General features: G+C 35.3%; 1 protein-coding gene across 1 annotated transcript in view; it reads left to right on the top strand.

Annotated features, from left to right (window-relative positions):
• Positions 1-18,733, top strand: part of TBL1X (transducin beta like 1 X-linked) — a gene marked incomplete at its 3' end in the record, with an annotated part of 178,701 nt that overhangs the window by 71,057 nt on the left and 88,911 nt on the right. Inside the window, 1 exon segment of the mRNA XM_072427388.1 lies at positions 2,022-2,095.

The following is an 18,733-nucleotide window of genomic DNA, read 5'->3' as shown; positions in this document are numbered from 1 at the left end:
TAACTTTATGTGTCCAATCCATCCACCCATATAGAATGGTCTCTTTATTATACAATCTTCAGTGAAAATTAAAAATATTAATCCTATTATAATTCAACTTCGGTTTCAAATTTTCAATTTAAATGGTGGCAATGCTATCATCATTACGATCAAAATATCTTTAGTAAATTGTGTTTATCTTTACATATAAAGTTAACCCGTAAATTGTGCATAAATAAATCTGACCATAACTCATAAGACCACAGAATGACAAAACTATTAAGACATGACAAGACACATTAGGGAAAGGGAAAGTCATACCGGATAAATTCCATCATTTTATTGTACTTAAATATTCCAAATAATTGAACACACACACTTTCTTCTATGTTTCCCATATCAGTTCAAATTTGTCTACAGAATTCTTAAGAATATGGGTCATTTTATCATTAGTCAAAATCCAGTCCATTTTGGCTTTGAATGGGTCCATTCGTATATCAGAGGATTTGCAAGCTTTAGCTAAGGTAATCCGAGCTGCCAAAATCATCAGTTTCAAAAGTTTGATTTGAGACTTAGATGCTATTAGATCACATCTGCTAAATAACGCCATCTCTATAGTACCTTTTACCCTTTTTTCCATCACCCGCGACTCTTTATCGAAGATTTTATCCCAAAAAGTTTGGGGTAAAGGGCAAGACCACCACATATGTAATTTTGTACCACTTGTGCCACATCCTCCAAAAGATAATGTTGAGATGTTGAGGCATGAATTTTGGATATCCTTTCAGGAACCAAGTACCAACAAAGCATAACCTTGTAATTAGCTTCAAGTAAAGCTGTATTTAATGATATTTTCAATAGTGAATAGGCCATATCATTCCATTCCTCTCTAGTAAAAATTTTACCTAAGTCTTTGTTCCAGGATTCCATGTATTTCAACCTCTTTACTGTAATATTAAGGTACCATATATCATTGAAAATTGCCCCTTGCTCTCTATAGCTGATCTACAAGATCTTTCAACAGGTGTAAGGTGCAGAGGGCACTCAACTCAAGGCTCTAATTTTTCTATATTGGATAAATTCTTTATTAGGATATTCCTTTGTACTCATCAAGTGTTCTAAACTTACCATATAACCTTTGTCTATAATATCATACATAAACTCAAATCCGTTGATATACCACCTATAAAATTGTGTTCTATCTTCCCCTGGGGCACCCACGTTTTTTTGAAGGGCAGGAAATAAGGAAATGGCCCTGTTTGGTACCCCCTTCCCCAAAGCTGAGGGTAGGCATGTATCCTGCTCCAGTACAGGAAGGAGGAGCGATCACTTGCTTTTCTCCTTTTCCTGGCAACCCAATCTTTATATTAGGACAAAAGTCTTGTTAAAAAGGGGACCCTCACATTTTTTCTTTATTAAAAAATAACGGAACATTTAGCTTTAAGACACTTACCTAAAGGATCTGTGTATTTCTGTGTTGCCCTTTAGACCACACGAAAGCAACCTTTTTGTTTTTCCTAATGTTTTAGGGTTGTACATGTCCCTAGTAGTAATGCCAGGCCCTTTTTGTATGTTCCATAAAAATGGATGTAAATGGATGTATAATTCCCTTAGTAAATGGTGTAAAAATGCAGTACCGAATCAAATAAAAGAAAAACTATATAAAAAAATCATTCTATTTGCATAGTTTTGGATAGCTAGTGTCAACAGCGCTTCTCCTAAGATATTTGCATTATTCCATGCAGACTGATAATTGACTTTGCTAAGTGAACAGCCTAATAAAATCAAATATCTTTTTTAGCATTAAATTATCAATACAAGTAATCATACTCTCCATGGTTATGCAAGGATTTAAACATACCGTTACCATCCATTGGTATTCAAAGTGGGTGGTAGAGTTTCATAAAATATAAGACTCTTGAAGTCAGAGCTTCAATATCTTTTGTCTTTATTTTTTATTAAAATTTTTAATCAAATAATCATGCTTTTAATCGAAATCTTGGCTGCCTTAAAAATAACTAATTTTTTCCCTTTGCTTTCAGGGGTCTGATCTTTGGAAGCTGGCTGTTATAGGGAATATAAAAGAACAACGTGGATTGGCTACATTCACCCCACTGTAAGTGAAACTCTGTGCCAGACACAGAAAATTTCTTCGCATCTGTCTCTGTACTCCTTTTGCCAAGTGTAGATGGTATAACGAAAGGGCATATGCCATTGGCAAATAACAAAAATTGTTTTCATTTACATAGTAATAAGTTCCAGAATGCTGGAAATGCATTCCATAATCCAAGATATTTTTCAAAGTGATATTCCCTGCTTTGTTTTTAATTTTGGCATCTTGGTTCCTTACTCTGGCCCTGAAAAACACAACCTGTGCCTTAACATCTGGAAAAACCACAGTCTGTGCTGGTGTTTTTGGCAAATCCAAAGGTTACAGCATTGTGCAATTGTTAGCAAATTTATTGGGACTATTTTTCTCTATTAGAATGTAAACTGGATTGTGTGTGTTCCTTGGAAAAGAAAAGGCAAGAAAAGTATTAACTCAAAGAACTTACACTTTTACATTTTTATATTTAATTCCATTTATATCCATTGATTTTCTTAGCCAACCCTTTGTGCTTTTTATTATTGCACTCTGAATTACGAAGTCAGGAAACCTCAGAATATACAGTTGTGGAAAATAATGTGATGTTTAAAAAAGTCTTATGTAAATACTAAGCATTACTGGGTTATAGACATTTCAGGTTTGGATATTTCAAAATAATTTAAAACAATCTCAGTAAGGATTTGGAGCTGAGTACTGAGCAGGCTGATTGGTCTTGGATTCTGTTAATGGTTATAATTATGTAATGGAGTCTACTCCTTTTACATCTCCTCAATTTCCATTTGAGTTTGGAAGCCCAAATGAAATACTAGGAATTAAACCGTGCTGGTACGCTAATTCAAAGCAGAGCTATGGTGTGTCTCAGTTTTATTCTCACAGTTATAAATGTGATCTATTTTTATTTGATGAAATTCTTTAGATCAGCGGTGCCCACACTTTTTTGGCTTGCAAGCTACTTTTAAAATGAAAAGTCAAAATGATCTACCAAGAATAAAACTTGGACTTAATAACTCTAACTGTGCGCAGTAGAGTTTATTTTGAAAGGCAGGGCTCCTCGATCTACTCGCGTTGCCTTTGCGATCTACCAGTAGATTGCAATCCACCCGTTGGGCACCCCTGCTTTAGATTGTTTAAAGTAGATCTTGTAGTAACTTTGCAGGCCGGATGAATAAATTGCTGTTATATTGTAATATATAGCAAGGAGATGCATTTTTCAATATAGCTATATGTTTCATTATTAAAAAATTTCCTTTGAAATCAAATTACTTTGCTTAGGCTGAGATGATGTCATCAGTCTTTAGAATTTACTAATAATCTTACACCCCTATTGAACAGACTGGAACATTGTAACCTTCAAGGTGAGAGAAAGCAGAAGGGAGCCTATTTGCAAAAACATCCCATATCCATCCGGACCTCAGGATTAGGACTGTGCCATTTCTGTATAACCAGAAGGTTAAGGACCCCTTTATTTCTTTTTGAAAACAGCGCTGTTACCTTTGTGCCCAAAAGTGGTAAACTGCAGCCCAGATTAATGCGTTTGCACTTTACAATGCATTTGCAATACGCTTCTTCTTCCAGAGGAAAAAAAAGCAACCTCACTGCCCAAAAGAACATGTTGATTTCAGGAACACTTCTGCAACCACATCCAACCAAGTACACAAATTGGTTCCCAACTCCTACTATTCGGTTGTATCAGAGGGGTTGGGAGAATGGGTGGGCACACAGTTAAGACTGCAGTACAACACTGTGCTCATCTGCAAGTCTAAAATGGCCCTAACTCATATCCTGGATAATGTGTGATCAAATCAAAATCAGATGAACGCATTGCAGGAGTCAAGTTTTTTCTGGTGGAGGAAATACATAACTTCAAGTGTTCTATTTATACTTAACACAGCTGGAATATATTTAAAATGGAGCAATATATCTGCTGCTGGGCTCTATAACTTATGTGAAATGTGAAAAAAGGGTTAATTCTTAATATTGTATTATATCTTTCTTCTCCATAATATGATTAGTTGGGAGGTGGGAAAAAGGTCTGCCTTGAATTATTTTTTTTTGTACTACTAAAAAAATCACACCCAAAATTTTTTTTATATATATGGAAATAACTTAACCTCAGCGTAGGCATAAACTTTATGGTAGGTCAGAAAGTGTCCGCTTTGTTGGGTCTCAAAATGGCTCTGTGCAGTTTCCCATCACCATAAGACCATATAATTTTCTAGACTGTTCTGATTGGTTACTGTGTGGTGTTTGTGGCTTTCTTATTAATACAGTAGAATAAATGTTGCCTATTCAAGTTTCCTGTAACTTATTGTACTAATACACGTTGCACTTTGCAATATATATTATTCACATCTTATAGTGTTTCTAATTATTAAATGGCTGCTATAAACCTATTCCATTTTTTATTAAGATGAATTAAATATACTTCTTATCCTGCTATTAAATGTTGCTCCATAACATCTACCTTTTTATCTTAATCATTTCTGCTATTACTAGCTAGGTCAGGAGCCACAAAACCCAACCCTATTTCCTTACAGTTCTGCTGACAGAGATATCAACAGAGATTTTATCTTGGCTGGAAATGTGATATATTATAAACTCATTGGAATCAAGTCCCCATCTCCAGTTACGTGTAACGACTGCACAGAATGTAAAAAGAAAACAGGTGGACTTAACAACAATCACACAATACATATATTCACCATATCACTGAAAAGCTTATTTTAATTTGAAATTTGTATCTGTTTAAACTGAGCTGTTGCCATCTGTTGTAATCTGCTACTGAAGACAAAGGAAAGTGAACACTTTGATCTGCACTTAAGGATGAGGTTGAAGGAGATGAAATAGACAAATTAGTATTTATTTACTACATGGTAAGGAATGGCAAATGAACTGTGGTCAAGGCAGTCAAAACCCTGAGGTTATTGCTTCACAAGCCACGGGCCTCCTTGTAGTTGGCACCTTGCTAGCCACTCAGCTGCCACAACCACTTCTTTAAGAATCAGGGTTCAAACATTTTACAGCAGGCAGTACTGAACCACTCAATACATCCCCCATTTATTCCATATGGACTGCCATGGGTAAGACACCAAATAAATAATAAATAATTTCATGGGTGTGAGGAAGCAGTAACTGTACCACCTGTCTTGACTAGCTCTTGCTTTTAGTGGAAGGGTTTCAGTATAATATTCCTGGCCAGAACTGATCAGGCAACTGTCCCCTATGCATTTTCTGTATTCCGTCATGCCACGATCAAGCCCTTGTAATTTCTCAGGACTAATACCAAGTGCAGTACATAAACTACATACCTATCTTGCACATACTGGAAAAGGGGGGATTAATTACTTGTGGTAACAATAGTAGACTTTAATAACACTTTGCAATGTAGAGTTGCCATTTGGTTTATCGAGATTATCTATGTATCTATCAATCTATCTATCTATCAATCTATCTCTGTCTCTCTGTGGGGTTGGTTTATTAAAGGGATATTGTAAGGGATAGTTCACTTTTTTTCCACATTTCACTTGCTGTGGGTTGTTTTAGGCAATGTAAAGAGAAATTTAATTTGTCCCTTGCTTCTTGATGGTCAACAAGGATTTGTTTCCACTTGACCAGGTTGTTGGTGAAACCTTAGCCTCCACACTTATAATCCAGGACTTCTGGTCTTGTATTGTAGAGGATAATGTAATAACCAAAAGTGACTTATGGAAGAGCCTGTGGGGGGCTGGTTGCAATGGAGAGGGAAGGTAAGTCATTTTGCTCTTTACATCCCCACAGATCTTAACAAATAATTAACTCTTCTAATTAGAGTAGCCCGACTAGAAGTTTTTATTTTTTAACCTCTGCAGTTAGACTTTATGGGCTTTATTTTGAAAAAAAGGATACAGACTTTCCTTTGGGAGAATCTTCAAGGCCATATATTTCTATGGCAAGAATTGATGTCCACCAGAAAATGGCAGATTCCCTGATCTATACATAGAGCCCTAATTAGTCTCAAATTAGGCGTTTTGCATGGCAGTACTATATACACTTTCCTATAGGCCTACGAGACAGGCTATCATTACAATTGGTCAATTAGAGAGAATGACATATGCAAATGAATGCAACTTGCAGTAGTTTTGAGTTGTTTTCCTCTCTGTAATGAACAGTAAATACATATTTTTAATTTACACAGAAGCAGACAGAAAATGTTGATGGCATTCTTGACCAGAATATAAAAATCCCCAAAAAAATAAAAACAAATAACCCAAACATGGGCTTCAGAATTTACAGTTTATTACATATGAGGTGTATATTTTGTTAGGAACAATTTGTTCTGGAGATCCAAGAATAATCTCAATCCAACAGTTAGGCATGATGTTCATAGAGTGCTATAATTCTGTTTATAGAGCAGCAGTAGTGTTACCCTTCATTACCTTTTTTTATGCTTTTTAATGTGTACAATTTGAGTTCTAACTCAAATGTCACATGCCAATGTATCATGTGATGGACATCTATTGTGCTTTTATAGATATTTTGTCTATTTTTTTCCTACTACCTACTTGCTTAAAACTATTGCATAGTGTTTGGTTATGATGATCATACAATAAAATAATCAATTTTATTATAAAATACCTTGTGCATAATAAACAATAATAATAAATGCTGAAATAATACAAATCATTTTGAAAGGTTACAGTAACCTGTGTTATACCACAGAATAGAAGCATTTGCCTTTTACTAATGCTACTTTCCTGTGTTGTATTATATGACACATATAGAGATTTAGTGAATGAAGGTTGTCTTCTTACTTTCCATAACACTATACATAATCACATAAAATATGACCAGCAAATGTGCTAGTACATGAGAGTCTTATGTCAGTCACCCCACAGGGAAGCTTACCAAGTACAAACAGCATAGGCAAGCAACATCACAAGAGGTTTTTCATACTCTGCCTTAGGGATATACTGTAGAGGCTTATTAATAGAATTGCTACACTGCATTACTCTGGGTAGATGAGACAAGAGGCAGAAGATAAAGATAGTTGTTCTGTTAACCCATTCTTAGAAAAGAGGACTAATCTGAATGATGCTGCTAGTTTATAGCATGTTAAAACAATCAATTTTTAGAGAAATAGATTTCAATAAATGATACTAAAGCTGTGTAATCATTATTTCCCTTTCTTAATAAATAGTATTTACATAGTGCCAACGAAATATGCAGTGTTGTACAATAAATAGGGGCTTACCAACAATTTATATTATAGTGAGATACTATATAATTATTGGGCCTTGATTGGTATGCTTATGAATGAGATGTTGTACTTGTTATTATAGTAAATAATAAGATAACAAATTGGTACCACAATCTAATCTTCCTACCAAAGGACCTTGAGAAAGAAAAAAGTGTCAGGATCCCTATAACAAAATCCCTGATAAAGATGAGCTGAGATAAAGAGGTTGTCTAGATCATCAGCAGTGATAAGGGAAAGTTTCAGCTTTTGTGTTTGCCCAAACTGGAAAGATATAATGAATAAACAGGGAATATTTTCCAGCACACATATATCAATTTTTAGTAATCACGCTTTATAATATTTATGCTTTTATAGAATTATTTGATTCAAGTTCAGGTACATTTAAAGAGGAACTTTGCTCATAGGTGGCTGGTGAGCTTCTGCCATAATCAACAAGTAAGCACAACATATTTGCTGATTGTGGCACATACTTTGTGAAGCTGCCCTGCAGAGATGGCAGGTCTAGGACCTTTTAATGCTGTGATCTTGGAAGGCACCATCTTCAATGATGGGTCTGGGTAGGACTCCCAAAAGAACAACGATACTCTTCAGCCATTGGATAACCACCAATGATGTAGTTCCTGCAGATATGCACTGGCACTGTACTGTTTTTTTTTTTTTTAGTTTAGGTCTGATTTAAGGAAAATTTCAGTATTTTAGAGCCCAAACTGATGGAAAAGCATTAATGATCTAATAAACAATATTTACATATTGATCGTGGAATGATTTGCGAAAAGTGAGTGCTACCACTTACTACCTTGTTTAAGAGATTGAATAATTGATGTGGCTGTTTATTTCAATCTAGAGACCATTCACTGGGGCAAACTCTTGTTTTTATGTAGGTTTCATTTAGGTACTCTAAACTCTACTTACAGCTTAAAAGCCTCCTGTTATCAGTGCAGTGTGGAAACCATGTGCTATATACAGTAGGGCTTAGTGAATGGACCAACAAGAAAATACAACCAGACAGGTATTTTACGATAGGGGTTTTAACAAAAAACAAATTGTCAACTAAACAAATGAAAAACATACAAAGCCTTAAAACAGTAGGTATCTGCAAATTCTACCTCTATGTATGAACTACTTAAAAAAATACCTGTAGAAGGAAATGGTACAGGGAGTGTTCACCATTGTAATGAAACTATATATTGTTCTTATGTGGTTGACTATATGGTTGAAAAGTACTTCTGATTATAAAAGCAAAATACTACTTTTATTAAAGTAATGATATTGCACAAGGTATTGGATGTCTTTAGCTTATATTTGAGATCAGTTTGAAACGTTGAAGACCTCCTTTTATATTAAATTTGAATTTTTGTTGACTGGAAAAAACAGATCTGTTGTAAACTAAAACCCATGTTCACAAGCCCCAAGGCTGAAAGACACTGCAAAGCAATAATTCCCTGATTGGCAAAGTGTTGACCCTTCCTCTCTTTGCTCATGCTGATATGAAGATTGTTTTTAGCATGTATAATAGTCATATGAAAAAAAAATCCATTAGATTCTTTTTTTAATGAATACAAGAACTTGGTTAAATAACATTTTTAAAATATTTGCCTTGAGCCTGGAGATAAAGTTCCAATAACATTTTGCAAATTGCACAAATGTTCTCAGCATGTGTGTGTTTGTCTGTTTATTTTCTTATTAACTTCCCCTAACATTGTGGAGCTTAACATATCATAGCACAGTGTCTTCCATGCTTGTGCTAATGAGTTCTGTGTTAACTTCAATATTCTTTATTTTAAATTCAGTTATCCATTTTATGCAAGGCAGAGTATGTTATTTGCAGTGAGGTTATATCTTTTTCACTGACCCACTAAAAGCTTGTGTGTACATTATATTTTTAGAGTTCCTGTGATTTTTATCATTTGGAAGTTTTATGTTTTTCACGGGTTAGGTTATTGAGTATTAAGACTTGGAGACACTGTAAAAACTCAACCTTGTAGCTGTGAAAAAGATTTTCGCACATGAAAATTACACTGTTTCATAACTTGAAGAAAAATCCATCAATGTGATAGAAAAATAGTTATGTGCTGTGACAAGAAACAAATAATCTTTCCAACGCCACTGTTGTTTGATATATAATTGTTTGTTTTGAAATTTTTATACTTTGACACCATAGCAATATTTCAATGCCCAATGTATGACTTCCATTAAGACATCTGCTTATTCTTTATATCGTCGCATTGATGGATAATACATGCTTATCAAGTTACAAATATACAAAAGACAAACATGGCAAATATATTGTAATAGGGAACAGTAATGAAAAAGTGCATTTTGCCATTTCTGACCTCCATCTAAAAATGGCAGTTATTCGACTGCCTTGATGCTTCCTACTTAACCTAGAAAGGCTAATAAAAATATACAAAGTACAATACCTATTCATAGCAAACCATATATAGGGGTAAATGTAGCTATAATAGCTGTAATAGTAGTAGAAGTTAATTAGTTAAAGAAGGGAACAACATAGGGCCAAGAACCGTGTTGTTCCAAATAGTCATCCTAAAGATCAATGCACTTAGCATATTTTTTCTTATGTGTCTTTAAACCATCCAAAAAATGTATAGTCTCTGAAATACTGCTCTGCTGCTGCTATCACCTTAAAATTAAATGTTTAAACATGTTATACCTTTTCATTTCTTTTAAGGTATGAAATCAGGAAATAGTCAGATGGGGCAATATCTGGTGGGTGGGGTGGATGTTTTTTGCACTCAAAGACCAAATTCTTCAAAATATCCCTTGTCTTTTGAACAGGTGAATTTTCCTGCAAATAAGTTATAGTATTATTCTGCATTCACTGTTCTCTTTTTCCAAAAAAAACTTGACGCCCAGCAATGTAATTTAAGATAATGCACAAAGAGAATACACACCTATATGTATTGAAATATAGGCTTTTAGCACAGTTCCAATACCCACACTGAATGTATACTCCATAGTGCTGAGAAAGTTGCATTGAGCTAAAGGCTTGGATTGCAAGATCTATGTGCCTTTGACATAATCATGCAGGGCAAATCAATACTAAGATGGGAACATAGGAGCATTCCTATATCCTGAGCCTGTGGAGACAAGCCTTAAAAGCATACTCATTTGTTTATTGTTAAGTTAAATGAATCACTTATCACTTTAATCTGTAACAGAACAAAGCATTCTATTGTCTATCAATATCAAGGCTAATGTGGAGTTAAAATGTAAAATACATTTAAACTCAAGTCAAATGTTCTGTTTATCACTTTTCCTCCTCATTAGAATTCATAATGCATTTTGTTACAAAGATCAAATCTTCCCATTTTATGTGATGAGTGGCACTGGTTATGAGAAGAGATAAAAGCTGACAAAAAATAAATTACACATTTATGATAGAAGTGCAGAAGCATACAAATAAAGTATCAGCACAAAACTCATTTTAGAAAGTATGTATAAGTAAGTGTATTTATTAAGAATTATACATTTTTATATTTTCAAAAAAATGCTACAATTTTTATCTTTGGAAATCAATCATGTAACAACCATAATGTAATATTTGTGATATCTGAAAAACATTTTAAAATCTAATTGAATCACATGTGACATGAAATGTTACCTTTACAAAGGAACAAAAAATATTGAGTCAAAGTAAATGGACCAAGAGAAATATGGATGGCTATTATTTGATGTTCTATGTCAGTGATTATGAAAGTATAGAGGTCATTGGATCAGTATTACAAACATACATCAAGAGGTCCTTTTTAGCAGCACCCCTATCTTTCTTAAAATAAATTTTCTTTAAAGTTCTTTGATTTATTTAAATTCATTTGGTTTGTAGATATGTACAATTAATTGGCGGACCCATAGCTTCCAAATGCCTTTGTTCATCTTTCCCTCTTAGTTAGCCCTTCTCTTTCGTGTGATGAATAGTACACTGTAAAAAAATATATACTATTTAACTACTACAAGTGTCACTTTATCAATCCTCCATATTAATGCCTTTGTTATTTACAAAAAAACAGTGTATAGGAAAAGTATTGATGATAAAAGAAGCTGTTAGTTCTATCAACCATTTTTTAATTGATTTGTGTAGTATATGATAGTGCGACTTGACAGGTATGAGTCAATTAATTGCATATTTTATGATAATTTTCTATGTATGCTGAACTTTTCTTTTTCCCATTTGCTTACACATTTTGCTTTATTAACATTATCCATTCTGTTTTGAATTGTTTCTCAACTAGGGTTCCGTGGAGCCCTAGGGTACCTCCAGAGCTTACTAGAGGTTCCTTGAGCAATGAGCCGGTTGTGACTCTCAGGTACCAGGTAGATACCAATGACCTTTTTTGGTTATATCTGTAAGGGTGACATTCTTCCCAATGGCCAGCATTCCCTACTGACCACCACACCTAGGCCTAACAAGTACCTAAAAAATTAGTGATGCCGCCCAGTGCAACACGTCTATTATTAGCTATAATCTATCTAGTTACTGTGGATGATAACATTGATCTTTCTTTGTATGAGGGAAAGTGGGGTTTTTATCATTTTGTAAGGATTTTGATATGAATCACTATGGGGACATACTCATAGTGGCACTGTAATACACATTTCCTATTTGTATATATTACTATATTATTATTATTATTATTATTAATAATAATAAAATTATTAAATGCTGCCAGAAAATTCTTTAACTATCATTAGTAATATACTTATACTTTTATAAGTCCTAAGTTTTAATTTATTTATTTTAGTGTTAGTGAGACCTTTACTACTATTGTTTGTTTAATTTACTTAAAGAGTTTATGCTGATAGCAAACTGAAGTATTACCATGCAAAAAAAAATAAAAAATTTACTTAGCTTAGTGAATGTACTGAACGTTCACTTAGCAAAGAATACCCTATCATTTGCAAGGAAATGTAATCTCGTTCACTAAGCTAAGTTAAATCCGTCGCAGAGTGATCATTATTCTGCTAAATGACCAGCCTAAACACCTTTAGTAAATCATCTACAGTTGAGTTAATCTTTTCAGTTATAGGCTGCTTTTGACATATCATACTTTCTCCTGTATAACTAACTTTGAAGTAAGTCATAAATAAAGGGGCTGCCTTTTCAGTGGTTTCAGTACTTTTTGAGTGACTGACCTGAAACAAACATAGAGATCAGGACAGTCAGACAAAAGACAAATATCCCCACTAGGAAAAATAAAATGCTTTCAGATGAGTGACTCGATTGATGGGTCTGCATGACAACCAGGAACCAGAATTTTAGGATGAAGAGGTCAGCTGGGGAAGTCTCATGTTTTTCCTATGGCATGAAGTGAAAATGCCAGTGATGTAGATTTGTTTATTACTTACAAAGTTTTGGCCCTCACATATGATTCTTGGACTATATTTATAGGATATGAATCATGCTTTCACGGATTAAATACATTTGGTACATCCTTTAATAAAATCTGACACATGCAGCGGAATTCACTAAAACCCAAAATTAGAAGATTATAGTTTGTTAGTTCTGAGCTGCAAAGTTTCTAAGTCATTACTAAATGCTGAATTAATTTAGCTAATACACCTCCTGGAAAGAGAAGCATTTGTTATGGGCTATCTGACAATGATATATATTTAAAGATTTTAATTAGTTTAACTTTCAATTAAAAAGCAACAAAAGCTGTCTGGAGGTATTTTTTAGATGTTATTTTGAAACACCAAGGCCCTTAGACTCATCACAAATTCAATAGGCATTGACTTTGTGAACCTGCACTAAGCTATACCACTATCCATTGTAGTACCTTTGTGGCCAGTGGTACCCTGTTGAATAGTTGTACTGAAGACTGCATTACAAAGCTTTGATTTAGAGCAGGTTGGAGGCCCTGTATACTATGGCCTGGTTTTAGGTAAAATTAGTATGCACAGAAAATGATTTGAGAACAAAGGTACATGTAGGCAACTGGGTCCTGCTCTAAACAATTGTTGTCTGGAAGTTGTTTATTCAGGGCATTTTTAAGTTTTTGTTACCAAGGTGCAATGATTGACACCTGGTAGATCTGGTTATTGTGTAGGAAGGCAATATGTTGCCTAAATCTCTTACAGTTAACTTAGTAGCAGTTTGGCCAAGTGGTATACATTCTTGCCTCATAGTCCTGATGTCCAGAAATATTTTCTTACAAGGAATGTTGTTTTCATGGAGTTTATATATTGTTATTAATAATTAGTATTTCTATGGCATTTTATTAGTATTTATTTTACACGGCGCTTTACAAAGTCCATAGTCATATTACTAGCTGTCCCTCAAAAGGGTTCACAATCTAATATCTCTACCATAGTCATATGTCATTAAGACAGTCAATGCCAGATTTTGAGGGTAAGCCAACCATCCTATGTTTTTGGAAATGTGGGAGGAAACTGGAAAAATAGGACTGACTCTGTGGTGGATTTTTCATACAAACACCTATAATGTGCCTAGTGTTAATCTGAAGTTGGTAACTACAAACATGCAAGTATGTGCATTTAGAACTGGAATATTTGTTTAGTTTATTAAACTAATCCAAATATGTCACCAAAAAAATCAATTCTAGAAAAATTAACTCATACAGTTGGCCAAATATTTCAAATAGAAATCACCTTTATCTTTGCAGCAGTTTTTCTGACACTGACAAATGACTTGTACTATACAAATGAGAATTACTAATAAGATCTCGAGTGATTCAGCAAACTGTGACCATCCATGGAATGTAAAGGTAGAGCATTTGTACTGAAAAGGTTTCTTGAAATGCCTTGATCATATGCAAGCACAATTTACGTTTTTGCTTAACTTGAAATATGCAATTGAACAAATGAACAAAATGAAATAATCCATGCAGGCATTTTTTGTTGCTATGAGCTTGAATTGAAATATTGACACCTCTGCAAACAGAAGATGAACTATTAATAGTCATAAAACATAGTTACCCAGCAGGCAAATTAGCACAGAAAAATGTCATCCTTACTTTGTAAGGAAATTGAGTAATTATTTAATCATTCACACATAAGCATAATGTAGATTTGTTCAGCAAGAAGAAACAGATTAAACAAACATGTTAAGTACACATTAGTTTTTTTCTTCTTTTAGATGATTTTTATGTCCAGCCGTAGTCAAGGTACATTGAGACACCAAGTATTATGAGTATGCACCTACTTACATTAGGCCTGTTGTAGCAAAAACTGCTAGATGGCAACCATTCAGCAGTTTCCATTCATGAATGCTGAACAACCAGCAGAAAGTTTCTACATCATGCATGTACACATAAAAACATTACAAAATGAGAACTTTAATTGCTGGTAAAGGAAATAAAAAAACATATAACTCAAACTAGTCAAGTAGAGTTAATACGGAGGGTTTTTGGGGAGTTTTATTCCTTGTTGACTTTTTTTAGTAGTGTGTGATTCCATTGTAGTGATAGCATTGGTTGTTCTCGAAAGCAGTGGTCGCCAATTGGTGGTCCGCGAGAAAATTTAGGGGGTCACAGCGGCCACGCTGGGGGGGACACACCAGCCAGAGCTGCGGACCACGTCCACCGTACAGTTCCTAGGCTCAAGGAAATGGGGGGGCTGTGTCCTTGGACACAACCCGCCCACTTTCCCATCGCAGGCTCAGATCTACGATGGAAGAGTGGGCTGGGTTTTGTAATCATGACATCACTATGGGGGAGGTTTCTCCCCCTTTGAGTGACAACCGGCTCCCCGCGCATGTGGTAATTTTAGTGGTCCGTGGGACCGAAAAGGTTGGCGACCATTGCTCTAAAGTGCATTATCCACATATTTTTACACACACTAAGAGGTACGTGTCATGGTAATAAAGGTGCCACTTTTAGGTTTGAGATTTTTCCAAGTGGAAAATGTGATTAAATGAAAGTGTCTCATATTTATTCAGCACAAAAACATGCTGTTTACAGAGATACTTCACATGCAGTAGTTAATTGTCTATAATTTAACATATGCAAAAAAATAAAAAGCTTTTAACCAATATAATATAGGGTTTTGCAATTAACTCAAAAAAAGATTATGGGTAACTTTTTAATGGGTAAAAACAGTTTTTCCAGACTTTGCCTTACTTTTGCTTCATACTCATTTTTTTCCGGTGTCTTGTTCCCACAAGTGCCTTGATGATGTTTAATGCCTTTGCAATTAGCATGAAAAAACGCAGCTATAGAATTTAATGCATTTTACCAACATTTTTTTTTAAAAGTACATTTCTCAACTTTTCTCATCTCTAGTCAGAACCTTTACCAGACTTTTTGTTGTGTGTCCCATTGGGGTAACGTAAAAGTTTAAATTGGTCTTTAGACAATATGAACACAGAGGAAAAGATGGCAAAATTTCCTCCTATACACACGTCCAAAACAGGTATAGATTATTTTTCCTCTATTTCTGTCCCAAAGAAAATAAATATTTTGCATTTTCATCCAATTTCTGCCCCATTGTTAGCAGTCACAAGGACAAACAGAGTTAATTACCCCAGCAGGGACACATAAAGATCTAAAGCCCAGACATAAGCAAATTGCTATTTTTTTTTGCACTGGCTGTAGCCTTTTATCTGCAATCATTATTTTTTTTTACTGCATCTACCATCAAATAGAGAATGTTTCACTGTACATGGTACATCTCTTGGAGTAGATATTATCAAAGTATTTGTTGAGAAAAAGAGCTACATAGGTCTCAGTATTCGATCACTCAGTGTTAACCCGCCTCCCACATGCTCAATTGATTTAATTGAGTCAGGCTCATCTAAAGCTTACTATTGATTTGCTGTCAAGATTTTCATTTTACATTTACACCTTCTATCCCATCCATTTATTTGACAGAATATTCCCCTAAACAAAAAGAGCAGCATACAGTCTTGTGTATTCCAGACACCATGAGACTATAACCTTGCAAAGATTTAAAAAAAAAGCATTTTATTTTGGCTTGTTGTCAACTTTATGGCACAAATTCCCATAAAATAGGTCTGCAGTTTCTAAACTTTACAGTGATGATACTGTAGGAAGACGGGGGTAAGAAGAGAAAATATGCTAAATATGCTAAAGCATCCATGACTATGTACAGTGCTGGATATTAGGTTGGTGTTATTTAGAAACGTGAATAATTATAAAACTAAAAGTCCCGATTTTACTTCAGCAGGATGATTTTGAGTTGTTAGCTTTACGCTGCTGCTTTAATGCGAACCTAAACTCACATTTTCAACTAGAGCTTATGGATGATATAGACCAGGTTATACTGATCTCTCTGGGTTTTACTTTTGTTTAAATCCCTTTAACTGTCCAAAAAATACCTGTAAAAAAAGAAGGGGGGGCACGGTACTATTCATGGCGAGCGCACATGCACATAATTGGTATGTAAACGTGCCCCATTACACCCCTGCCTATGTGACAATCAAAGGGGAAGAAACTTCCCCCAGAGTGACGTCATGACACCAGAACAGAGAGACAACCCGCCCACCTCCCTTAGCCTGCAATTCCATACGGGAGACTTGGTCCGTGGCTCTGGCTGGTGCACCCCCCCACTCTCCTGACATCGCCAGAGCCACAGGGTCACCAAACAATTCTTTGCAAAATAAGCAGGCGCGCATGCCCAATTACGAAAAAAGGGAGGGCACATCGTTCCCACCCGTGCTCGCCCCAATACACCCCTGCCTCTCACCCTAGGCTCTCCAGGGCCCGAGCAGGGAAAAGGAGCTGCAGGGGCTCATGGGAGATTGACATCATCAGTCACAGAAAAAGCACTAAACTTGCTGACCAATCAGGGCTGTGGGAGTGGAAGGTCAGGGGATGATGGCACGATCAATCTGGCAACTTCTATACATAAAATGTTTTTAATAATAGATACAAGCTTGGGGGGGGTAAAACCACAACACAAGTAAGTGGGAATATATATCTAATATTAAATCTAATGTTAGAGTTCAGGTCAACTTTAAGAATCCTTATATAAAGCAATTCTGTACCCATGCAGGATAAAGTAACAGTTTTCCTTTAATGTATTACGTACAGTCCCCCGATACTCTTGGGTATGGAGGAAACGGTGACTTCCTTCATGTGACAGCGTTGGTGGTTGGTGATTGGCCCAGCACAATAAATGTTTTTTTTATCACAAGCAGTGTGATTTCCTCTGTATAACATGATATCACACTTTTGAAGTCCTGTTTGTGGAGGAAGCAGTTCAAGGAGACAGTCGGGTTGGCTGTAGTACGCAAAGCTTGCTAAAGGAAGGAGAGAGCTGAGTGACTAAGAAATAAGCTCATCAGTGTGCTGTTTCTACATTCTCTGTCCAGTCACAGAAAAGAGGAGCAGAGGAAACCTATAAGTATAACTGAATATGAAACTGCATGATAGAAGGATCAGGTCCTCTTGCCTGATAGACAGGGAAGTATGTAAATCTCAAAACAGGATGGATTAGTAAGACATTTGCCAGTAAACTATGCTCATATATGTATTTCATTTGTGTAACTCTTTGCACGATGTTCAGCTTTAAGCAAAAAATATTTGTAAGACCTTCTGGTGTTTGGCTGGTTTATTGCTCCAGCAATGTTATATCTCTGTCATTTTCAGTGTTGTTTATAGAACCTCTTTTTTTCTCTGTCGTAAAGGGTTAGGTCACTGGATTTGCTACAAAATAAATGGGAATGGAATTTGTCAAGGATACAGGCCAATATTTCATGTATTCCAGTTGCTGCAGGCAGTACTATAACTTATAGTTTTTCACTTTGTAGTCAACCTCATAGACCTACCAGAAAGTTTTTTCTTACTTTTTCTGGACAAAATCTCTTAAATGTGTCCAAGTTCTGTTTACGGCATCAGCGGTCAAATTGTAATTAACTATAAAACCTGTGGTATACTTTCTAACAATTTATATTTTTGTTGCATGCGTGGACAGAGTTCTTTCAAGGTTCAGGTCTGTTTGGAGACATTGATGCAAGACATGTTTATTTCTGGATGTTAAATGGCATGATAACGAACATTAATATGTTTTTTTCATCCTTCGATCCCCATTTTCTCTTGCGTGGTCATATCCTGAAGAGTCTGAAAAACAAGGCAGCCATTTTCTCATAAGCTGTTACATTCGGCAAACAAGATTGAAGTGTTTGATAAGCTGCTCTTTTCTTCTCTGCCTGTAGCTATCAGAAGGGGAAAAACAACCAATCAGCCATAAACAGATAGCTACCAAAGCCATTTTTTGTCCTTGTCTTTTATGAGTCATCACCCTATAAAACAAATCAGGGACACAGAGAGACCAGCATACTAACAAAGCAGACAATGAATATGAAAGGAAAACCAAGGCCTTGTGCACAATCAGCCCTTGACACTCGATTATGTTTCTATCTATCTGTAATATATTTTTATGATAATAAACTGAGTAGAAAAAAAATGTCATCT

Source organism: Pyxicephalus adspersus, chromosome 1 (assembly GCF_032062135.1).
Source record: "Pyxicephalus adspersus chromosome 1, UCB_Pads_2.0, whole genome shotgun sequence".
Taxonomy (NCBI): domain Eukaryota; kingdom Metazoa; phylum Chordata; class Amphibia; order Anura; family Pyxicephalidae; genus Pyxicephalus; species Pyxicephalus adspersus.
This window is presented reverse-complemented; position numbering and strand designations above follow the sequence as displayed.